The sequence below is a fragment of the Planococcus citri genome, chromosome 3 (genome assembly GCF_950023065.1).
Source record: "Planococcus citri chromosome 3, ihPlaCitr1.1, whole genome shotgun sequence".
Classification (NCBI taxonomy): Eukaryota; Metazoa; Arthropoda; class Insecta; order Hemiptera; family Pseudococcidae; genus Planococcus; species Planococcus citri.
In genome coordinates this window covers 26,329,895-26,355,702 of record NC_088679.1, presented here as the reverse complement: position 1 = coordinate 26,355,702, position 25,808 = coordinate 26,329,895, and the positions used below count along the sequence as shown (strand labels likewise).

At 35.3% G+C, this 25,808-nt stretch overlaps 1 protein-coding gene and 1 long non-coding RNA gene across 10 annotated transcripts in view; both read right to left on the bottom strand.

Annotated features, from left to right (window-relative positions):
* Nucleotides 1–25,808, bottom strand: part of LOC135841990 (collagen alpha chain CG42342) — a 434,760-nt gene that overhangs the window by 154,419 nt on the left and 254,533 nt on the right. The window lies entirely within an intron of this gene.
* Nucleotides 4,331–25,808, bottom strand: part of LOC135841992 (uncharacterized) — a 196,694-nt gene continuing 175,216 nt past the window's right edge. Inside the window, exon 2 of the long non-coding RNA XR_010558043.1 lies at nt 4,331–4,457. This is a non-coding gene — a long non-coding RNA (uncharacterized LOC135841992). The remainder of the gene's footprint in view (nt 4,458–25,808) is intronic.

Here is a 25,808-nt window from a genome sequence, read left to right as displayed (position 1 = left end):
ACGTACATACTACAAAGTAAGTAGTTAGTTAAGTATTAAATTTTTTTTAATTTGATTTTTTTGCTTTCACAGTAGTATAAAAATATGTTCAACATTTCATTTGAACCTGCAGCTAGGTACTCCTGGAATTTTGCAATAAGCACCGACAAAAGTTGAAAAATTCCCAAGTTCATCTTTGGCCCCTCCAGAGCGATTTGAAATTTCAAACGAAATCTGAAAACTCGACGGAGGCACCAAAACGGTCAATCATCGCCTATAACAGGGGAGGGGGGGTATCATGCTGATCCGCCATTTTCTTGCAAAAGGGATTTTTTCCAAATCAAAAACTATGACATTTACAAAAAAATTTACATGGATCTCTTTTTGCAAAAATTTGAAAAATATGACCAATGATGTAAAAATCTTGAAATTTCATGCTGTAGAACTTGAAAAATCTAAAAAACAAAAAAAAAATGAAAAAAACGAAAAATTTTCATTATTTTTTTCAGTTTATCAAAATCTCAGGTTCCACAGCATGAAATTTCAAGATGTTCGCAAAATTGGCAATATTTTTTTTCTACAAAAAATGATTCTATTGTAAAATTTTTGTAAATTCGCCGTATTGTCGAATAATGAAACGTTTTGTAAAATTATTATTCAATCTGTGAGAGAAACAGTCGTTTTCTATTCTATTAACTTAAAATTACCGACTCATGTCTACGCTCACTCTCAGTCTTGTTTAGTATGGCCACTTCGTGAATGCAAGAAGGCTTTTGCTTTCGATTTTATTAGTCAACAACATAGCCTCACACAGCTCATCGTCGACTTCAGCGAACGCTTTTGGTGGGAAATTGCGTAAAAAAAAACAAAAACAAAAAAAAAACAGAGGCGAACGGAATCGCTTCAAGCGGTTTACTTAAAACATATAAACAACAAATTCCTGAATTTGATTTGTCGCATGGTAGCAGAGCGTTATTGTCTTTTTAAAAACCACTCTCTGCTACCATGTCGAAAAAACTATAAAATGTTGATACGGTTATAAGCACTAAGCAGACATCAATTTTGAAAGCGAAAATCAAGATGCTGCTATGTAAGTCAGAAATCATTAATCAATAGTTTGGTCAGAAGAATTTGAAAACACTTTGATCAGGTCTTGGAAACCTGCAGACTATTCCCACAGTTTGAAATGACTCAAATTCAACATCATTCCAGTGCGGTGTAAAAAATGTCACCTGTTGGGTCACCCGGAGAAATATTGCAGCACAACAGAAACTGACGTACAACCACCCAACCCCAAAGATCCCTGCATCGATTGCGCAGCGTACAACAAACAGCTGAAAGCAGCCAACCTACCTAAATACCGTACCCGAAATACTGAACACCAGACCAACCATGGCTCCTGCCCCACGAAAGCAGCCTTAATCAGGAAAAAACGGACACAATTTTCTGCTAGCCAGAATATCAACACACCACCTAGTATTAACAACACGCAACTGATTCGTCAACCAAGCATCACAGTAGGAGGAGCCGACACATCCAATCAAAATGACACAGCAGCTTAAAATTGCACAACTTAACTGCAACCACGACTCGAAGTGCCAGTGGCAGCTGCATGTTCTCGCAGTCCAACGCAACATCGACATATTATTATTACTGTCTGATCTGTACATCACCAAAACCGGTAAAATCCCGTTTCCCGGATGGACATCTAAAATTAGCAACAGAAGCGCCATTCTAGTTCGCAATGATCTCAAATTCAACAACATCAACGTAGCACATGGCGACGCAACAGGAATCAAAACTTGCGGTCAGACAATCATCGGCATATACAGCCCACCAGGAGGTGACCTCGCCAGCTGCCTCAACGCTGTAAATGACATAATCTCAGTCTCCAACAATCCGGTTGTAATAGCCGGAGACTTTAATTGCAACACCGGCCGTATCCCAGGACAAAAGTACATCAGGCAAGGCACATTTTATTCTACATAGATCCAAATGAACTTGAGGAGCGATATTCCAAAACGCACTTAGTGCATTTTTTTTGAATTGCGTTTTTAAAAATAAAAAGTGTTCCAAAACGCACTTTGTCCATTTCTATTGAATTTTTTTTAGCGGTATCTGGTGGATGAAGTGTATAGCTACACTCCTAACATCATAAATCCACCCAAATAAAGTTTTAAACCCGCCTAAATAGCCAATTTACCAGGCTAAAAATTAATTTTTTAAAATGGACATAGGGCGTTTTGGAATATCGCTCCTCACTTGTATTGATTCATATTGTACATGCCAGAACAAATCTATGTGACACCCAAAAAACTCACTTTCTCCAAATTGCTCCAATTCGTTCATATTTTCGAACTTAGCTCGCAATAAAAGCCACAACATATGCACCAGTTGATATCATCATCCCATTATGTGACAGCGAGGGAAAACAACCTCCATCTGAAATTTCAACTCAGCACATCCTTATATTTTCTCGCTAATTAAGAATCGTTCAAATTACACAAAACTTTCTCCCCCATCGAAACCTAATCTTCAGCACTCTTCAGTTTTTCCATCCCAGTATTGAACGCGTAGTAGTATACTTCGAGAGCGTAAACGACCTCTCTAACACGAAATTTCTTCGAGCCAGCAATAAGGTACTATAAATCTCGGCCGAAATAATTCCTACACCAAGCAAAGCCGCCGAGCTGTAGCTTCACATCTTCATTACATATAACGAAGAACGCCCCGACCATAAGAGAAAAGCTCGACTCGTACTGCTGGTGAGCTGGTGTATGGTACGATACAGCAGACCCAATTATGATCGTAATCGCTTATAATAGAATTTTCGAACAGTCGGTTGGGCTGCTCCGCGCGCCGAGCCGAGCTGCAGTAAATTAAAACAAAAGGTCTAACGAGAGAATGGATCCGCGCGAGGAGAGGAGCGGACCGCGCAAGCCGCACCGTGCCACGGTTAAAGAGAGTCGCAGCCTCCTCCGCTGTGTGGATATCTCTATACCTAGGCTAGGTATTTATACCACACAGGAGGCTTGGAAATTATTTAAACTGGAAAATATTTATAATGACAGTTTTCAAAGGCGATACGATTTATTTTAGAGAAAATTTATTCATTGGCTCGTTGGGTGGTTTGACCCCGCACCGTATACCGGGTAATTTGTTATATCCACAGAGAGACTACCAAATTACTTAATATCAAACAACGAGAAAAACAAAACGCGGATAGGTACGATTTCTATTGTATGGATCTTCGACGACGACGTATTATAGGCTGAGTTAAATGGGATGGAAGAATAATTCGCATTTTACGAGTATCTATCCGCTTGACAAATGGATACCTCAGTTGATAATAGGTATATACATTAATTAGGTATTCATAAAGCTTCATATTTATTTCATCAACAATCGATGAATTTCTTCGTTTTTCAAAACTGTTTACTCATAACCTTATCTTGGACACACTCAAAAATCCGCGAAAATTCCCATGTTCAATTTTTTTTTTTTGGTAAGTTCACTTTAATATAAATAAAATTTTTAAAGACTATGCAATGATTTGTTTTTATCTGCGATAACACAGAATGCAGAGAATCACCAAGGTATGTAGGTATCTAGAAAAATCTCAAAAATCAAACAAAGGGCTTTTGAAAGGACATTTTCATAGTGAAAAATGGCAGCTTCTCCCAAAATAAATTATTTCAAAATTTTAGTTTCAAAAAATTATTCAAAAAACATCAAGAAAACAGGGAAAAAACGTATCAATACCCAAAAAATTGAAAACATTTTTTAAAATGAAAAATTATTAAAGTCTGTGAACTTTTTTGAAAAGTTTTCATTCTTTTGTTAGGTCTCTCAACAATATATCGTCTCTTATACAAAGCTTCCTAAATCTGGAAAAAATAATTAAAAAATGGATTTTTTTTTTTGGGGGGGGGAGAGGGGGAAGCTGAGAGATATTTTTTAAAGAAGTAATTAGAAGAACTCTGACAGAACTGAAAAATGTTTTTTAAAATTTTCACAGACATTGATTTTTTATTATTCTTTACTTTTTACTGGAGAAAAAAGAAAGGTTCTATACAATCTGACCAAAAGAATTCTGACACCGAAATGAGAAATTTCCTGAAGGGAGTGTATTTTTTCCCTTTTTTCAGCTTGGGGACTTACTTCATTTGAAGTTTAAAAGCTAAAATTTTCAGGGACTTTTCTATCATAAAAACGAACTACTTACATTAGCACCATAGTTTCAAAAGCCAATTTTCATCTACCTTTTTTGAGATCGACATGTTTTTTTTTTTTTTTTTTTTTTTTTGAAAATTCATTACATCCATTACCAGGTACTACTGGCAGAAAAGTGAAAATTTAGAATGGGACGAGAAGATCCATTTTCACGAATAATAAACATAATTATTATAACAAGTACATACTTTTTTGAAGTATTTCTCATCCTCAAATAGGTATCTTGTTTGAAATTCATCACTCACCTGAAACAATTAAATAAAATTCACTTATTACTCGCTAATGAAATAATAAAATAATATACAACAGAGCATACATGTAAATATTGTACTTTGAGGACATCCCACATTGAATGTTCAAATGAGAAAATTATTTCGAATTTCACTTCACAGGAGGACATAAAAGTAGGTATATCACCACTTCAAGATGTCTGAAAAATTTAAAAATAAGGTTTTAAAAACTGGAAATCCCTATTCAAGTATAATTATTCTGAAATTCTGCCAGAGATGAAAGAGCCCACATCAAAAATGATCATTGATAAGTGTGATGAGGTAAAACATTTTTTGTTTTTAAATCAATTTAACCAGCACACTAGTAGCCAGTAGGTATCTAACAATTGAATTGCCTCTGAGCTGATGTGTACATGAAGTCATTTCACGAGCTTTTGCTTTTTCTTGGTTCTTGCAAACTCCCAAACAACTTCATCCACCCATTGTTACCTCAAGATCCTTATGCAGTGTTTCATTTGTTTGAAACCATCTTGCACCAGTACCTTATCGTTCTGAGAGTTTTATTTTGAGCAGTTTGGATGATTTTACGATTTGATGTTTTAGCACATCCTCATAACTATATCCCATATGTTCATACCGGTTTAATTAGCTTAAGAATATGATCAATAATAATATATGGGAAGTTGTAGATATAGGCAACCTGAAATGAATATGATCGATACAAAATGGATATTCAGTACCAAAAAGAATGTAGATAATATGACGATGTTATATTTTCAAAGCTAGATTAGTAGCTAAAGGAATATAAAAATGCAGATTGCAGGTTGAAGTTGAAGATTACCATGAGATTTTCTCTCCCGTTGATAAGAATTGAATTTATCCGAACATTGTTGGTATTAGGAGCTCGTGAAGGTTATCTTATTAGACAATTAAACGTTGATTGTGCATTTTTAATTATCACTTGATAAATTAGCCTTTTTTTCACTCCCAATATTCATGTTCAAATAATGTCCAATCAATTGGTACATTTGGAGAAGTTTTAGGTTGGTTTGGGATTTTTTGAAACAACATAATGTGTATAATTTGATACGAACCATGATAGCTCTTCAAACACTAACATTGCCAACATTGGAGCTCCTTATTGACGACCTCGTAGCAGTATCTCTCACTGGTTTATTTTTTCGGAATTTTCATTCCCAATTTTTGGTTACCAGAAATTCAGCTATTCGACTTTTTAGTTCAAATGAGCGAATTTACGTAAAATTTGATGAGAACTTTTCTCAAAGAAAACGAAATTTTTTTCTCGTCGAATGACATGAAAATTATTTGTTTTCGTGCAGAAATAACAATTTTTTCAAGTATTTTCATTCACAGATTGTTATTATAAGTACACCTTAAATTGAAATTAGTAGAAATTTTTAGTGAGCACATACTCAGAGGCGGTTCAAAAAACCAAAATTTTCAGAATTTTATCACGTTAAAAATAGTTTTCCACTCAAAACGCTAGCGTTTACCGTTCAAAAGTCATTGAAGCGAAAAGTTGTGAAAACCAGTGATACGGAGTATAAATCGAACTTTGGATAATTGTAATTACTTGAAATCTCTAGTGAGCTTGTAAGCATTTTACAAAATATGAATATTTGGAATTTTGTCCTCTTTACCCAGGTACTTTGGTCAATTTTCACTCAAAACTCAAGCTTTTACCATTCAAAAGTGATGGCAGTCCTAAGTCACTTGTCTCGTTCACACATTCCTGTGATAAACATCATAAGCATCACTTTTGGCTTTTGCTCACTTTTTGCAACTCAACTTCAAGAACTTTTGAACGGCGAAAGCCACAGTCTAGATGAAAGAAGCAAAGTGAAGAGCACAAAATTTCGCATAATATTTCGCTTTATCAAAACATTTCAAGTAATTTCAATTTCAAAGTTCCATTTTTTTGCCTCGCGTCACTGGTTTTCACCAACTAGGATCTTCAATGACTTTTGAATGATAAACGCTAGCGCTTTGGGTACTAAAACCATTTTGAACAGGAACAGTAAAAAATTCTGACCATTTTGGTATTTTATGCTAAAAATCTCGAGGAGGTGATTTCAATTCCAAGTGTACTTATGTACATAACAATTCACGAATGAAAAAATACTTCCTAAAATCGTTGTTTCTGCACGAAAATGAAAAATTTTTACATCATTTGACGGAACATTTAATTCTTTTCAAGGACAGTCCTAATCAAAATTTAGAAACCAATCAACAGCAAAAAACCAACAGTCACCACAAGAGCAGTCCATCCAACTTAACTTCACTTGATCAAAAGTAAAGAAACACTGGCATGTAAAAAATGAACACACACAAAAAGTTGCCCTGTGTTTCGTCATCAATAAGGAGCTTCGTACGAGACACATTGAAAGATTTCGTACGAGACATTTGGTAAGATTTTGTTTTTAGAGTTTTGATAGGTAAGCTCATTTCTTTTGCTTCAACTTTCTTGTGAAACTGCACTCATATGTACACGTTTTTGAGTATGTTAACATTTTACCATGTGGGTACCTTTTTTATTTAGTGTTTTATACTTTTTTATTACTTAGTTGGCTAGTTATTCGACTGTTCTCCTCCTCAATTTCTATATTATTCATTATTCTAAAAAAAAAGTTACTAAGTTGTTTGTTTTTCATTTCATATTATTTGATCATTAAGCTAGTGCCACCTCCCATTCAGTCATACTGTGTCATACTCCAGTTTTTCGCAGTCTGAATGAAGAAAATACACTTCTAGATGATTGATTGATGGTAAGACCATAAACATAGTATCGGATACTAATTCTAGTTCCTAAACTCAATCAAGAGCTTATTGAGTTAAAAAATAAAAACTCAGAGCTTGACCGAAGAGTTGAAGCGCAACGTGAGCACATCCACGATGTGCACATCGCTCTTCGCGATCTCAAACTCAAATTCCCTCGATTATCCGGTGCTGTTGAAGAAATATTAGCCATGATCGACGATTCTTCATCGGCGATATCTATCGATGGTGATCAAGTGTGGACCACTCTTCAGGCTTATGTCGACACAGCCAAAAGCGAGAAAATCGATCAAATGATACTCGAACTGGAAAATCCGGTATGTGATAGTGATGTTATTGATATCGTCAACGTCGCAGCTATGGACGAAGAAGAGGATTTCCCAGTGCCTGACGAACCGTATGCTAGTTTCTTGCCTCCATTCTCATCGACCCCAGCTCGACATGAAGAGAATGACAATCAGTTAGTTTTATGGAGGCCTATAGATACTGATAATAACTTCGGTACTCCCCTGCGAGACGAACCAATAGAAAATCACCGCGACGAATCTCCAATAAAGTCCGACGTCGAAGAACCTCTTGACTTAATGACGTCTCCCAACATCGAGTTTTCCGACTCCAATAACTCGGACGTATGGAAACGTCACATTGAAAAGCAAGATTCCAGACAACCACGTATTTCGATTAATAGTATCTCCAGAGTGACGCGATCGACAGCCAAGGTAACTCCATTTATGCCCAAATCATCTCCGGCAAAAAGCGTTCCTCGGGATAGAAATTCTGGTGCGAATCATCAGCGGATTGGACATTATGATGGAAATTTGCCTCGTCCTGGTCCATCAGGTGTTCAATTTCCAGCGAGAGATGTCGTAGATGGCAGAATCAATAAGACATATCGATTACGACCGATATCACCAACAGTGAACCGTGCCGAACGATGCAAACGTAGGCTGATCCGATTTTGTTGTGGAAATTTTTAGTAATCACATATTTAGAGGCGTTTCAAAATATCAAAATGTTCAGAATTTTATCCTGTTAAAAATAGTTTTTCACCCAAAGCGATAGCATTTACCGTTCAAAAGTCATTAAAGCGCAAAGTGGTAAAAATCAATGATGCGGAGTAAAAATCAAACTTTGAATTGAAATTACTTGAAATTTCCAGTGAGCTTGTAAGCGTTTTAAAAAATAAAATATTCGCAATTTTGTTCTCTTCATTTTGTTTCTTTACTCAAAACTCCAGCTTTTAATTATACCGTTCAAAAGTAATTTCAGTTCAATGTCATAATAAGTGGCCGATGCGCGTGAAGTTGCCTCTAGTTTACATTCTTGTGATACCTAACATGATAAGCATCACTTTTGCTCACTTTTTGCAACTCAACTTTAAGAACTTTTGAACGAAGAAAGCTACAGTATATAGATGAGAAAACCAAAGTAAAGAGCAGAAAATTTTGCATAATATTTTGCTTTACTAAAACGGCTACGTGCTCACTGGAAATTTCAAGTAATTTTCAATTTCTGCTCCGCATCACTGGTTTTCCCAACTTGAAGCTTCAATGACTTTTGAATGGTAAACACTAACGCTTCAAGTGATAAAACCATTTTCAGGGTGTCTAACAAAATTTCTCCGAAGAAATGCAGTACTTTTACAGTACCTTTTGCATTACCTTATTTTTTTTGTATCCAGCTCCCACCGACCCCCCCCCCGCCCGTCCCCACCCCAAGAAAAAAAATATATTTTTGAACCGGTTGGAATTTGTCGATAGAATTTTTACAAGTATTAATTTAACAAGTGTTGCCATCTTTTGCGCAGGTAAAAACGTAGAAAATCATACTTATTTTAATTTCATACTTATTTTAATTTTTTTTAAATTCAACTCGAGCTGATAAAATATTATTTACAGATAGAACACCGAAGACCTGGTTTATCAACAAGGGTTCTGGAGCTCTCCATCGACAAGTAAGTAATTTTAACATTTTTTTGAGTTAATATCTGAGAAAGTTTGATTTAGAAAAGGAAGGAACCTATATCTTAAACAGGCGCAGAAATTCAGAAACATTTTTGTCCACGCATCCCCCCATCCCGTGTTTTGCCCCTGACATTCGTTTTGGGGGTTTTTGTTTTTTTTGTTGTTTTGTTTTTGGGGATGTTTGTAAATAGTTAAATGTTTTTGTTTTGTTCTGCTTTTAAATATACTTGTCGAATGATTTAAAATCATGTAAGTACATATTTTCAAAATTTACCTAAATTTTTACAGCTTATTCAAAAAATCTGAGGAGCCATTTGAGGAGGGAGTATGGGAGCTAAAGAGAGCTCTGCGCCAGTACGTGATGTAGGCTTTGCGTCAAACGCATCACCGAACGGATCGCCGTACAATTAGGTACCGGCGAGGGCCTCGTCGAAAAAACATACCTGATCCTACAGACGACGGATATGACAGATTCATAAGGTGACGGCGTAAGCAAAAAAATGAAAAGAAAAAGAAAAGAACAGGATACATTCAGTGGGTTTTTTATTTTTATTTTCTGAAAAAAAAATTACATTCAGTATGCTTATTAAAATTCAAAAAAATTTCAGAAGATTCAAAGCTCAAAAAATCAGCCTTGCAACGTTCTTTTCCAAAACTGTTAACGAGTGTATATGCCCAATTTTTCTCGAACATGATGGGGTACAAATTTTACACGCGACTCGACATGTACCGTGTGAATATGGTATGTCGCAATTTAGAAAATACATATGATGCACTGTTGATAATGAGGTGCTACCTCATTAGTATCGGGAAATTATCCATCAAAGCATTAAATGAAAAAAACGTAGAAAATCGTACTTATTTTAATTTTTGAACAATTTCATCTCGAGATTTTCACCAATTAATTCATTTTGAGGTTTTTAAAAATTTTAAATCAATGATTCTGAGAAAAAATACAGTACTTTTCAGGCAAAATGCAGTACTTTGCAGTACTTGCAGTACCGAGGGTTTCAATGCAGTACTTTTACAGTACTTGCAATACCTGCAGTACCTGTTAGACACCCTGATTTTGAACAGGAGGAAATTCTGAACGTTTTGGTATCTATGTACCTATTTTATGCTAACGTTAAAATCTCGAGTAATTTCAATATTCTAAATGTACCTACTAACATAACAAAACAATCTGTGAATGAAATACTTCCTAAAATTATTGCTTCCGCACAAGAATGAAATATTTTCAGAACATTCGACGGGAAATAGTCCTCATCGAAATTTACTTAAATTCACTCAATCAAAAGTAAAGGAATACTGGCATGTAAAAAAAAAACTAACTTCGGGAAGTCTTTAAAATGGAAATTCAAAAAAAAGAAGACGGTCGCACAGAATAATTTTGTTTTCCGTTTTGATAGGTAAGCTCATTTCTTTTGCTTCAACTTTCTTGTGTAACTGTACTCATACAGTATAAGGTATACACGTTTTTGAGTGTGTTTAACTGTTTACTGTTGACATTTTACGTAATGTTCATTTAGTGTTTTATACTTTTTTATTACTTAGTTGGCTAATTGTTCGACTGTTCTCCTTCTCAATTTTTATATTATTCTAAAAAAAAAGTTACCAAGTTGTCTGTTTTTCATTTTATATCATTTGGTAATTAAGCTAGTGCCACCTCCTATTCAGCCATTTTGTGCCATATTAAAGTTTTTAGCAGTCTTGAATGAACAAAAAAAAACTTCTGGATGATGGATGGCAAGACCATAAACATAGTATCAGATTCTAATTCTAGTTCCATGTGTGCTATATAAATGTGGTGCTATGCCATCCAAGATGAATGATCTGGCTGCGATGAAAGTGAGAATTCATCCCATCGAAACAGAGCATTTTTGATTTGGAATTTCACCACTACACGCTAGAATTAGCTTTCTTGAGTGTTTTCTGAAGATTTCATACTGATTGGATCTGCCAGCTGATAGGTGAAAGAAAGGTATGTGAAGTTTAGAAATTTTTTATAATTATGTATGTTAGAAGTGTTCGAGATTGTTATTGTTAAGTTTTGGGTAACGTTTGATCATGTAAGCTTTATTTAGATTATATGTACATATGTAAGAGTACGGTAGGGTTGTCGGCTAATACGCTAACATCGGTATGCGAAAATGTACACTTTAGTTTACTTTTCACCGTGTTTGAGTGCCTGTCTGATTTGGAGGACAATTTCTGTAAGAGTCGACCTGGTATAGCAGTAAAAAAAAATCATAAGTATGTAGAGTAGGGTGGTCCTTAAATACATGATAAAAAAAAAAATCGCGATTTCTTCTGCTCTCAGCTCTCAGAGTGGTGACCTCAGGTGTGAAAATAATTCCCTATTTTTTATTTTTCCCATTTTTGAAAAATTCGGGCTGCGGTGGGCCTCTCAATCATCAAAAACTTGAAAAAATCTAACTTAGGTCTTGAGGAGATTGTTGCTTGACAATCCAGCAAATACTCATTCAAATTTTATGGTTGATGATGTCGCGGAACTGAGGCAACGAACGAATGGCTGCCGAGTTGGGAGCCAAAAAACTGATTCTTGGAACCGAATACAGTTCTCCAGATTCGGACTCTGACCCTTGCTCCAATTAAGTTGCGGATTGATCAAAGCAAAATTTTTAAAATTCAAAAATTTCAAGTTCCAACACTTCTAAAAATTTTTTTTTGAGAAATATGAACTCTCATGAGGGTATTATAACCCCATCCCTACGAATAGCTGAAATTACAGCTATTTTAGGGGAGGGGGTCAGCTTGGTTTTCAGTGGAGGGGGCTAAAATTATCATGAGAGTTGATTTTACTCAAAAAATACTATTTAGAGATAACAGAAGTTGAAATTTCGAAATTTCAAAATTTTACAGTGAATTTGTACCTATTTTATTGAATTTTTGAAAATTGAGAGGCCCACCGCAGCCCGAGTTTTTTAAAAATGGAAAAATAAAAAATGGGGAATTATTTTTTCACCAGAGGTCACCTCTTCGGGGGTTGGGAAGGAGAAATCTCAACTACGAAAATAAGGACCACCCTAATGTAGAGACAAACTAAGGTAGTCTCAAATACAGTAGAGCCAGGCAATGGTAGCCTCAAAAAAATCGCAAGTTCAGGCAGAATTTAAAAAGTTAGGGCTATCCATTGACCAACGCAAAGCAGGTAATTGGAAACAAAATGCTCAGATTGCGTCTGGTACAAAATGTTGAGAATATTTTGTACATATAATAAAATATGTTTCAGGATTCGGAACCAGCAACGATGGTAACACATCCAGGCGTTTATTCTTTGCAAGCAAAGTCGAAACTACCTTCAAACATAACAAGACCAGACGAGGATACAATCAAGACGTTTGGCACAATTGCGAATGTAGGTACCAAATAGCACCAAAAATATAAACGAATGCGTCTTTGAAGGATATTGTCAACAAACTGCTGAAATGTTCGTCCAGAAGTACCCCTGGTAAATATTTTGTCTTTTTAGTGACATTTCTCTGAGTAAATCTGTTTTTAAAATTGATATTATGTATTTAGTAGTATGAGATGAGTGTCAGTGTTCATAAAATTTTATTCCACGGAGCAGAAATTATACAAAATTCTATGTTGCTAATCGGTGTTTTGAGTGAAGAAGCGCAGGAAAGTCGGAACAAAGATTTTCGATTATTTCGATGATTATGTAGAACAGAAAATGATATCATTAGAAGACCAAAAGAAAGCACTCAAGATCTTGACAAGGAAACAAGGTCTTGACGTGGCTATAAAAGAAGGCAGAATTACACCTGATGAAACCCAGCTGGGGCACGAAAATATCAAAACAATACAAAGATATCTTCAGCCTCAACCCCCGCGAATACAAAGGTTTTTTGCTAGGAAATCCAGCAGAACGAAAAACATCACGGATGTGTTTCAGCGATTCATGGTCACTAGCACGACCCAAATCATCAGCACAGCAATCACAGATATTGGGGCTCAAACTTGACAAATTTGTAAATCAACTCCAAAATATATGAACGATTTGTCAAGAGCCTAGTACTGTATGAGGGGCATTCGGGCTCAAAAAACGAGGACCTGGCCAAAGTTTTGTTGGAAGGGGTGGGGGGTTGACGTAAGAGGGAACGAAGTTATTGTAGCCAATGCCTTCAACAGGAGCTTCATCGAGTCTCGCTTCTCCCGCCAACCAAAACTTCCCTGTTAAACAAGTTAAGAGATACCATAGGGTTACTTGAAGTTGTGGACTACGATGTCGTCAAAGCTGTGAATTCAATGCCTAATACAAGTTCTGTTGGCCTAGATGGCATTCCTACCAAGTTATTTAAAGAGAACAGTCAGGTTTTGCCCCCAAAATTATGCAAATTATTCAATAAGTTGATTGAACAGGAATGTTTTCCATCAGCATTAAAGAATTCAGTTGTTGTTCCCATACATTATGTTTTGTATTGTATTTTCTCGCATTTGTTTGTTTTTGCGATTTGTCTAGTAGTTTAATTTTATCAATTTATTTGCCGATTTTCGGGTTTTACATTTATATTACTCGATTTTACGTTTATTTTATTCGATCGAATTTTTGTAATTTTATCATCATTGCCTAATTTGTGGGGGTGTATGTTGTAATCTCCGCAAATTGGCAACAATGTTTTCTACTTATCTATACAAATCTGGCGAAAAAATGAACCTGGGGAATTATAGACCTAATTCATTACACCTCACCTAGTCAAAAAATTTTGAAAAAGTTATCAAAGAAAAAATTATGATTTTCTGGGATAAAAACAGTTTTTTTGCAGCTGCTCAATACGGTTTTCTTCTAAATAAAAGCACTACAGATGCTCTGGTTGACCATATGTCCGCGATAACTCAGAAAATCGAGAAAAGTGGAGGGTTGCTGCGGTATATTTGGATCTCAGCAAAGCTTTCGATGTTGTTGATCACAAAATTTTATTAAAATAGCTCTCCAATGCGGGAATTCGTGGCAAATTGTTTGGATGGGTTGTTTCATACCTAGAAGGCCGGAGGCAGGCAGTCAAAATTCAGGGGAAACTGGGGAATTTTGTCCAGACTAGCAGAGGTGTTCCACAAGGAAGCGTTCTGGGGCCCATTCTTTTTTTGGTATATTTGAATGATATTTTTGAACTTGATGTTTGTGGCTCCCTGTTTGCTTTTTCCGACGATATTGCTCTGGTAATTGCTGCTGGATGGAGAGAGTCATTGATTAATCGTATAAATGATTCCCTGAATAAGTTGGCTGTTTGGTTTAGATCTCACAAGCTTTGCTGCTCCATATCCATGCTTGTGACTAGTGATGAATGCAATCACATTTTTCATTTAAAGTGCATAATGCTGCAAACCAAAGGAATGAAGGAAAGAGATCGGCCATTTCCGAATTGCAGAGCTCAGGTTAGTTTAAAATCAATCAATGGTGATAGTGAAGGTCTCACCTATTTCCCATATTTTTCGTCTTTTTGTAAGCAACGCCACGCGAGCTCAATATTAATTCAACTTGGAACTCAAATCAATGAGAATCAGAATTGTGAATAATTCATCTTCGATGTTTCGCAGCTGAAAAGGGACATCAAATTATGGTAATACTGCTAGGCGGTTTTTCAAGAAAGCTCAGAAATAACAGAGGAATCAATGAAGAATTGATAAAACGATTTTCTGTACTTCTTGGGGCTTTGAACTCTCGAGCGAAATTTGGAATCCCCCACGTATCACCCCCCCACCCACCCCTATCTAAAAAATAACCTCAGATTCGAACTCAACGACCTCAAAAACATAACAAACGACATGTTACACGATAATATGAGCAAAATTTGAAATTTTCCCCCTCCCCACGCATCACCTGCATATGCCGCCCCTACCAAAAAATAATTCCAGATTAGAATTCTACGACATCGAAAACATATCAATCGACATATGACCCCGATGAGGGTGGAATCCTAATCATCATTTTTTTTTTTCTGAAGGGGAAGGGATCTGTGACCGACTGTGAGGCGTGGAAATCGATTCGGGAAGCTAAAGATTGAGTTGTAGCTTATTCTGAATATATTTAACGAGTTCACGGACACATGTAGATTGTTTTTCTGACCAGCATAATACATATTATTTTAAATTATAACTACATACTTACACAGAAAATGCTGACCAGAAAACAAATTCGAGGTTTTGTTTGAAAATCGGCTCGAATATGAATAAACTCTTTAAACAGGCCGAAAATATACCACACTCGTTTTTTAGCAGCCCAAATTAATTTCTACGCCTTCTGGAGAAATTGAGAATTACGCTGAAAGCTCCAGAATAACTGGGAATGATGAAATCCAGATCAGGGGTTACCTTCGTATTTTTTTTTTTTTAAAGTATGGAAATCTGAATGAAACCAAAATCCCAAGGTTTTCGCACACCCACCAACCGATCACCTTTCCAAACGCCCTGTACTGAGAACGTACAAACCGGAAAAAAAGTGATGAATTCGGTGGATATGCATAATATAATATAACATCGGAGATTATACGAGCCGAGTGAACGAGTACCTATTACCAAAGACAAAAACAGAGAGAGAAAGAGAACCGCCGCAGAGATAAGCTGGGGCATCGTAATTGTTATGATTAAAAATGACAAGTACTAATATTCCAAGAAATAGATTGTAATAAAGAACTAACAAGCCAAGAACACAAGAACCGTTTAAAACCAGAAATTTATCTCCGGTAGATGTTATTTAAACGAGAGGAGATTTTTAACGCATCAATGGAGAGACATGATTTTCATCTCTTCAATATCCAACTGGCTGGGATAGTGGGTACCTCCCCCCCGCCGTACCTCTCTCTCTCTTCGACAAGATACAAATAATCTCAGTTTGAGTCGTCGTAGCGCATTTTTTTGTCTTCGCTGTGATATTTTAATCTGGTTAATGTGGTATTATGGTACGTAAAGAAAAAAATAATAACCCGAGTAGATACAAGAAGACGACGAAAAACCCCCTCATCAAGCTCTTCTTATACAGTATGACATATCTGTCGACTATTTCAATCTCATCGTTGGCGTATTATGTACGATATATAAGATAAAAATCTCGAAACAGCATCGATTATCACTGCTGCTGTGGCCGCTGCAGTTGTTCGGCTCACTCTGGACCAAATAACCGGCCGAAACTTTTCTCGAAACTTTAATCAATTTTAAAATAGCCCATTGTTAAGCCATAATATTACGACAAGCGAGGACACCGGGCAAGGTGGGAGGTGGGGAGATCGTAGTATATTTTAAAGTACACATTGAGAATGGTGTGAAGGAGGGTGAGAGGAGAGGGTTCTTTTCAAGTTAATTTGGTAAAACGTGGTATTTCTTTGGGAAGAAGATGAAGGAGAAGAAGGCAGACCACGGGCTACGAAATAAGGGCGTTTTAACAATCGTGCGGCTAAACCGCTCTCCGGCTACGTTAATCTGTCGCCCTCCCTTCTTCGTTTTCAGGACTATCTTTTTCTTATGCTTTGACCACGGCGTGGCCGCACTCCTCCGTTGAATTATTACCATCGTTGTATCTTAAATTAACCGTAATTTTGTCCTTTTCTCTACGACTGAATGCTCAGCTACAGTTTGAACGGTGTTTTTCAGGGTATAGTCGAGGAAGGGGGAAAAAACACCCCCGACATAACCCTTCTTCTAAATCTATGTACGATACTGCTGCAATACAAGTTCGTATTGGCGAGAAAATACTCTCTCTTCATTATCTAGTGGCCCAGGGGTATAAAAGAGGAATACGTTGCTCTTTCTGTATATGTAAGTAAGTAACTAGTAAGTCTTTGAGAAATTCATACAGAAAGCTGGACTTGAGCGTACTTATATCGTCGACGAGATATCTTTTAATACGTTGTACGTAAGATATATTACAGACGTATTGCGACGAATATATATATACGAGGACTGAGGTTTATGTCAGTTCGGTATATCTGCAGATTTGTACACAGTTCACTCTCTAAAGTCTCCACACAACATACGTTCTCTGTTCAGTTCAGTTGAAATCTTTCCAGAGAGCTTAAGATTTTTATACTGGGATTTCTTTCGGTCGTTCTTCGTTCATTTATTGCCAGGCTTATTTCGAAGGATTAATACGACAAAGTTCGTACCCCCGAAGATGACCAAACAACAGTCGAATGAAATATCTGGAGTCGTGTTTCTTATGTGTGTTTTTTCTACGTACACACACACACGATCGACTGAATGAGTGTGGTCAGTGGTGTCTTATTCGCTTTGGTCATACCTTCTTGGTACATGAAAAAAATTGAATAAGTAAGGTAAGTAAGTAAACAGAAAATGGGAACCAAGGCTCTACTTAGGGTAACAAAAATACCTAAATTGAGGTGCTTTGAGATGAAGCCTCAATTATTTTAATCTGAAAACGACTCAGATCTGAATTTTGCAGAAATTCGGAACATTTTTCATACTCGAATACAACTCCGAATTCGAAATCAATGGGTCCGGATCAAAATTCAAATTCGAATCAAATTCGTTTTGGAATGGATATTATTCACTTTCTATTATTTCGGTGCGACATTGTTGGTTGTATTTTGTCTCAAGATTATTTTTTTGGACTAAAATTTCGAAATAAAGAACAACAGTTCTACAAATACCTAATGCTCCGATGGAGTTGGATAAAAAAGTAAACTATTCTAGGTACCATCACTTTGTAAATATAACGCGTCGCCATGCATTCTAGAGTAAGTAGGTAATCGTTTTCGTTTCTATTTTTTCTGTTTTGTTTTTTTTTTTTTTTTTAAATTTTGTAGGCAACTTTCAAGGAGCGAGTAGGATTAGGCTTAAATGCTGATATCTTTCAACATCGACAATTTTAGATAACGCCAGCCAAAGCTAAAAAATTGCAAAAATAAGACCCCCGACATTTTCTCGATTTCCCTCGCTTACTTTTACATATTATGAGCAGCTAAAAATAATATTTCTGAGCACAGAACCTTTCGAAGATTATACGTCTCCGATTTCAACGAGATCGTGACTTTTGAAGAAAACGTGGTCTGAAACTCTATCACCAAAATGTCCTCTCCATAATCAATTTTCCTATTTTTGCAAATTTTTGAAAATCAAAAATCAACCATTCTTGGCAATTATGTTTTTTTTTTATTTTTTTAGAAAATACATTCATTCGGCAGAAATGATGAAAATTAGTTTCGAAACTAATGATACGAACTCCCTCGATCATTTTTTCAGACCATTCCAGAGCCTCCAGCGTAATTTTTTACTTCTCCAGAATTTTTGAATTTTTTTAAGAGACGTGGGAATTAATTTCAGCTGCTAAAAATCGAGTTATTGCTTATCTAATCTTGATCAGTTCGACGAGTTCACCTACGTTTTAGCCAAATAAACACAATTTGATGTGCTTTTTTGGAAATTGGCTTATAAAAATGTGAATAAACTCGATAAGCAGGTCGATACCTAATAAGCTACAAATCGGTCCTTTAGATAAACTCGTACAATGGTTGAAAATAAGCCTCCGGTCGATTTTTAGCTGCCCATATCAATTTTCGCGATTTCTGGAAGAATTTAAATATTTTAGAGAATACGAAATTCGCGCTGGAGGTTCCAGAATGACAAGAAATGGGTTGAGTTTGAGATGGTTGATATTAGTTTTAGGAAAAATTGTCATCATTTTTACTGAATTAATAAAAAATAGATAAATCGCCAAAAGTGATTAATTTCAGATGCACAAAAATTCGCCAAGAATCGAAGAAACAATTTGAACAGCTAAGATTTTGGTAATAGTGGTTTTAGACCATGCCACTATGCTTTTTATAAAAATCACGGTTCCGTTCAAGTCGGAGGTGGACACTTTGTAAGATTTACCTTCCATCTATCTTTTTCATTTCCTACTAATAAAAAGTATGTTCCAAAAAAATTGAGAACATTGAAAATTTCAAAATGTCGCGATTACCTATACAACCAATGGTGAAATTACCAGCGGAATCTTTCACTACAACTTGACCTGACCATCCCACAGTTTGAAAAAAAAAACACTTGGCAAATGATAGTTTTCTAGTACACACAAACAACAAAAAAAAAAATAGATGAAAGAAACCTAAACCACAAAATTTGTCATTGGAGAACTTTTTATTGGAAGAAAAATTGAAAATCAATCCTTTCCAGTAAGGCAACACTGACGGACTGAAATATTATGATACCAGAAGAGTGTTCAGTATTGTTCATTCCAAATAAGGATCCAAATTCTGAAATTGTCAGATTGAAAGAGGGGTTTTGCTTTGTTTATTGCTTACTTTTAGACCAAAATTTTTAGGTACTTTTTGTCGAGGTCAAATGTCTTTTTTCAAACACAACACATTGGAATAAACAGGGGTGGGATTCTTATATTTCTCAATATTTTCTTCCGTGGTTTTCTTTTGGTACATTAGCGAATCACACAATTCCACTTTTTTCAAGTTCTTGAAAATCTAAAATCGATCATTCTCGCAATTATGTTTTTAAAAATATTTTTCATTTTTTTGGGGGGAAATTGTATTTACTCAGTAGAAATGACAAAAATTAGTTTTGAAACTAATACATACAAACTCTCTCGATCATCATTTCAGCCCATTCTGAAGCCTCCAGCGTATAGTTGTTTAATTCTTCGGAATTTTCGAATTTTTCCAAGAGAGGTGGGAATTAATTTCAGCTGCTAAAAATAGAGTTGTTGCTTAATCTCAATACGTTCAACAGGTTCATCTACATTTTAGCCAATTTCTAGAATAAAGTTCGATTGTTTTTTTTTTTATACTCGTAACATGAAAAAAAAAACACAATTTGAGGTACCCTTCTGGGAATCTTCTCAAATGTGAATGAAATCGGTAAACAGGTCGATAAACAGCCACAAACTGGTCTAAATAAATAGATGAACTCGAAAAATTGTTGAAAATAAGCTTCAAGTCGATTTTTGACAGCCCAGATTCATTTTCGCGCTTTCCGAAAGAAACCTTAAAATTCCAGAGAAAATGAAAATCGCTTTGGAGGTTTCAGAATGACAAAAAATAGATTTAGTTTAAGGGACGGACCTGATAATTAATTTTAGGACTGATTTTCATCATTATAAATCACCAAAAGTAATCAATTTTGGATGCACAAAAATTCGCTAAAAATCGAAGAACCAATGAGCAGCTGAGATTTCGGTTGTACGGGTTTCAGACCATGCCATGCCCTTTCCCGAAATCGTGGTTCAGTTCAAATTGGAGGCGAACGTTTTGAGGTTTGTGAGGTTTATCTTTTCATGACTCATCCAAAAAACAAAAGAAGATTGAAATTATGGTTACATATTATGAAATTCTGAAATTCTCTGATTGCAAGATGGTTTTTGCTTTGCTTGTAGCTCATTACTTGCATTTAGATCAAAATTTGTTGGTATTTTTTTTCGAGGTCGAATATCTTTTTACGATTGAAAGCGAATTTAATAAATTTCATTATGATAAGATGGTATAAATTTGAAAATCATTTTTTTCCTGCTGAAACACAACAATATACATACTATGGAATTAACAGGGATGAATTCTTTTGTTTCTACACATTTTCTTCCATGATATTCTTTCTAAGCATAATATCAATAACATCTTTACGAATCTGTAGGGTACAATACTGAGTGATATTAGCCTAATTTATCTGAGCAAAATTTTTACACATTTTACCCCAAAAACATAATTGTCATATTTTCGATGTTTTAGTACATTTTTCGACATATTTTTAAAGCATAATTTACACTTTTCTGTGTTTTTTACAACATATTTTACAAAGTCTTTCAAAATGCACTTTCTTTTGATGGGGAAAATATTGAAAATTGAACGTTTTGAACGTTTCGACACCGAACGATATTTCTATACGAACATAGAAATTACTATTTTACCACAAGTCATCAACGTCGATCCAAGGGAGCCAGAAAATGAAAATGATCAGCCTCATGAGGGCAGAAGTACGGAACCGATATTGTCACTATAATTTAAGAAAGAAGCTTACTGAAGAAAATCGGTCTATTACACTACATGTATTCTGTCATTCTCTGATTGCAAGAGGGGTTTTGCTGGTGCACATAAACCGCTCCATTTGTGCTCAAAATGCTCAATTTCTGCACCAGAAGCATAAAATGGTCAAATTTCTGCAATGAGAGCACAAAACACTTTTATTTGATGGGAGGAAAACATTGAAAATCGAACGTTTTGTCACCAAACGATAATTCTATACTAACATAGAAATACGATCGCTTTACCACAAGTCATCGATGTCGATCCAAGGAGCCAAAAAATGAATGGTCAAGGCTTTCAGGAGGGTACAAGTACGGAAACGATTTTGTCACTGTAAGCTTGAAAAGCAGTGTTAAATGTCAAAATTCATTACGCAGCCGCGTGCTATTCAATACACCACACATGTATTCTGTCATTTTCCGATTGCAAGAGGGTTTTTGTTGGGGCACAAACAGCGCCATTTTTTGTGCTACGGGCGTACAAAATGTTCAATTTCTGCACCAGATGCATAAATGGTCAAATTTCTGCTATGAGATCACAAAAGGCTCTATTTTAGCACCAGGTGTCGCGAATGCGAGAAATATTCGGCTATGTTTTTATTTTATCGAACTAGTCTCGAAGTTATCAGAATCATTTTGTTATGATTCAGTTTGTTTGTATACTCGAAAGTAAAAACATTAAAATGTACTTGATATAAATCAAAGCTCATTTATTCAGACATTTTAAATGGTAGCAGAGAATTATGTCCGAAGAAAAGCTCAAAACGCTGAATGCGAGAAAGGGTCGTCTGCGCGCCTCTCTCACTCGAAACTTGAATTACGTCCACGAAAACCGAACTCGCGATTTAAACGAATTGAAAACGAAACTTACGATGAATGAAGATATCTACAAGAATTTCCTGATTTTGTTGGACGAGCTCGACGAATTTACTGTAAGTGACCTCGAATTATATATCGAAAAATTTGAAGAAGATTATATTTCGGTGAAATCTGCTCTTCAAAAACAAATCGATACTGCTTTAAATTTAGATCGAATTTCTCGCCAAAACTCCGAATCTTCTTCCGGTTCTTCTTCTTCAAATAATAATATAGCAACAATAAAAATTCCAAAGCTAGAATTAAAAAAGTACAACGGAAGTATCAAAGACTACTAGGATTTTTGGTCAACTTTTAATCATGCTGTCCATCAAACCGATCTCAAACCTGAACAAAAACTTACGTACCTGAAAAATCATCTAGTTGGTGAAGCAGAAAAATTACTTGATGGAATGCCAATCAAGGAGGAAAATTATGCAATTGCTTATAATCTTGTTGAGAAAAATTTCGGCGATAAAAATAAAAACATTCGATTACTCTATGATGAAATTAAAAAGGTTCAAAAATCTAATATGTGGACCCCAAATTTGCGAAAAACGTACGATGAAATCGAAGCAAAATTACGAGCTCTTGAGGGTTTCAATGAGCAAATAAATAACAATACCATTCTGTTCTCCGAAGTTTCTCAAAAATTTCCTTTCGATGCAATTACTCAACTTGATTTAGGCGAAGAAGATTCATTATCCGAATTGAGAACTCAACTAGATAAATTTATTAAAAAACGTGAAAAATTTAGTTACAATAATTCTAATCAACCTTTGCACGAAGTTAGAAAGAAGAATTTTTCGAAAAGTTCCACTGAAGCTTTATTGTCGAATGAACAGTCGAAAAAATGTATATACTGCCAAGAAAATCACTGGTCCGATCAATGCACAAATTATACCACGATTGCTGATAGAAAAGAAAAAATCAAAGGTAACTGTTTTATTTGCTTTAAATCAAATCATTCTGCGAAGCAGTGTGAAAGTTTGAAAATCTGCGTGTACTGTAAAAAAAAGAGCAAACATCATCGATCGTTGTGCCCTGAAAAGTTCAAACCTGGTTCCACAAAAAAGGAAACTAAAACTGACGAATCCGCTTCAACAACTACGAACGCCACTCTTCTATCCGAATGTGAAGACGGAGCTCTTTTAGTCACGTCGGTAAATTTTGGTCCAGTAATTACTACAATTATTCTAGATACTGGTAGTAAACGAACGTATATTACTAACAATTTAGCTTCCAAAATGCGATGTAAAATTTTGGGCCATGAAGTTTTACAGATATCCACATTCGGAAATGATTGTTCATCTGTTAGATCTAAAATGGTTGAATTGGATATTCCTGTACAAAATGGATTGAAAATAAAAATCACAGCAAATACAGTACCGAAAATCGCAGGTCGAATCAGTTCTCCGAGAGCCAATCAAAACGAAATCGTGTCTCAAAAATATCCGAGTTTGAAATTGGCAGAATATGACGAAAATTTGGAGCCTGAAATTTTGATCGGTAATGATTTTAGTTTTGATTTTCTTACGATGGAGAAATTACCAATAAGTGATTCGTTGAATCTGATTGGTTCATTATTCGGATGGTTTATCGTTGGTCGTTTTGACATAAAAAACAATCATACTGAGACTCCGATTTTTTATAACGACGTGAAACGATTATGGGAATTAGATAATATCGGCTTGAATGATTATGACGATAAAGCTGAAGATGATATTGCTGTCGAGTCTTTTTATCAAAATATTCGATATGATGCAGATGAAAAACGATATTCTGTCAGTTGGCCTTGGAAAGAATATCCTCCTGATTTAAAAACGAATTATGGTCTCGCTCTTGGTCGTTTGTCAACTTTGAAGAAAAGTCTCGATAAAGATAAAAATTTGTTCCAGCAATACGATCAAGTTATCAAGTTGCAGGAAGAAAAGGGTATCATCGAAAAGGTTGATGACAAAGATTCAAAAAACGATCTTGTTCATTACCTACCTCATCACCCTGTTCTTACTCCAGGTAAAAGTACTTCTCTTCGTGTAGTATATGATGGTTCTGCCAAAGTTTCAAAAAACGCCAAAAGTATTAACAATTGTATGTATCGCGGAAAAATTTTACTAGAACATCTTTGCGCTTTATTAATTCGATTTTGTTTATTCAAATATGCGATTGTTTCTGATATTGAAAAAGCGTTTCTTCAACTCAAGTTAAATGTAAACGATCGCGATTTTACTAGGTTTATTTGGTTTAAAAATATCAACGCTCCTTTTTCAAAGGATAATATTCAAATCTATCGCTTTTTGGTAGTATTATTTGGTATAATTGCAAGCCCCTCGTTACTTGGTATGACAATTTTTCATCATTTAAACCGGTATGATTCAAAGTATGTAGGTATACTTAAACGAAGTTTCTACGTCGATAATTTTGTTGCAAGTGTTCCTTCTTCAAAAGATGTTATTGAATTGTATAAAGAATCTAAAGATATTTTTAACGACGCTTCTATGAATTTACGTGCATGGAATAGTAATTGTAAAAACCTAAAAAATGAATTATTGAAAAGTGATGATAGTGGTAATACTATTGTATCTGTTCTCGGTTTAAAATGGGACATTTTGTCGGATACTTTTGAAATTAAGCATAATTTACCTTCAACAAGTGTCGAAGTTGATTCAATAACGAAAAGATATGTTGTTAAAATAGTCTCGTCAATATTTGATCCGTTAGGATATTTATGTCCAGTGTTATTGTTAGCTAAAATTTTTATTCAGAATTTATGGAAAGAAAATATTGATTGGGATAGTGAATTGTCAGTAGATGATAGAGTTACTTGGGAATCATTACTCGTGAAATTAAATACAATATCGTCTGTAAAAATCGCTCGCTTTATCGATATTGATCTCAATGTAAATGGTAATGTTGAATTACACTGCTTTGTTGATGCTTCACAAACAGCGTACGCTGCTGTTATTTATTTAAAAGGCCAAAATGGCACTCGTTTCATTATGGCCAAATCAAAATTAGCACCCAAGCATGGTAATTTGACAATTCCAAAATTAGAATTACTTGCTCTGTATGTCGGTAGTAAGTTAATGACCTTTGTAACGGATTGTCTCTCAGAAAGTGTTAAAATAGTAGATCGTTATATTTGGTCAGATTCAAAATGCGTTTTATATTGGTTAAAATCGAAACGAGTTCTTCCTAGATTCGTAGAAAAGACTATAAAATTAATCGATAAAAATGTTCATTTTCGCTATGTCCCATCTTCTAATAATCCAGCAGATATAGCAAGCCGTGGTGCTGAAATTGGCGATTTCAATTCTTCATTTTGGTGGTCTGGCCCTGATTGGTTGAAAAATACTGAGACTTGTTGGCCTAAAAATGATTTGAATATTTCGGATTCGGATGGTGATATAGTTTCAGAAGATGAAGTTCAACAAGAAATCAATCTGAATATTGAAGTAATTGAACCCCCTTTCAAGATAGATTATTGTAATTTTACCGATTTAGGTGAGCTTTTTAAAACAACTATGGAGAAATCGAAAGAGAATCTGTCCGCCGTTCGTATTCTTTGGTTGAAATTTGTTCAAAGGAAATACTATGGAAAAGTCATCCATTCAATCAAAAATAAAATTCATCATGAACTTCAACGTCAGTTCGATCTAAAATTGGATCAAAACGATATTTTGAGATGTGCTGGTCGGTTGGCAAATTCAGATCTCAAAGACGACGAAAAATATCCGATCCTTTTAC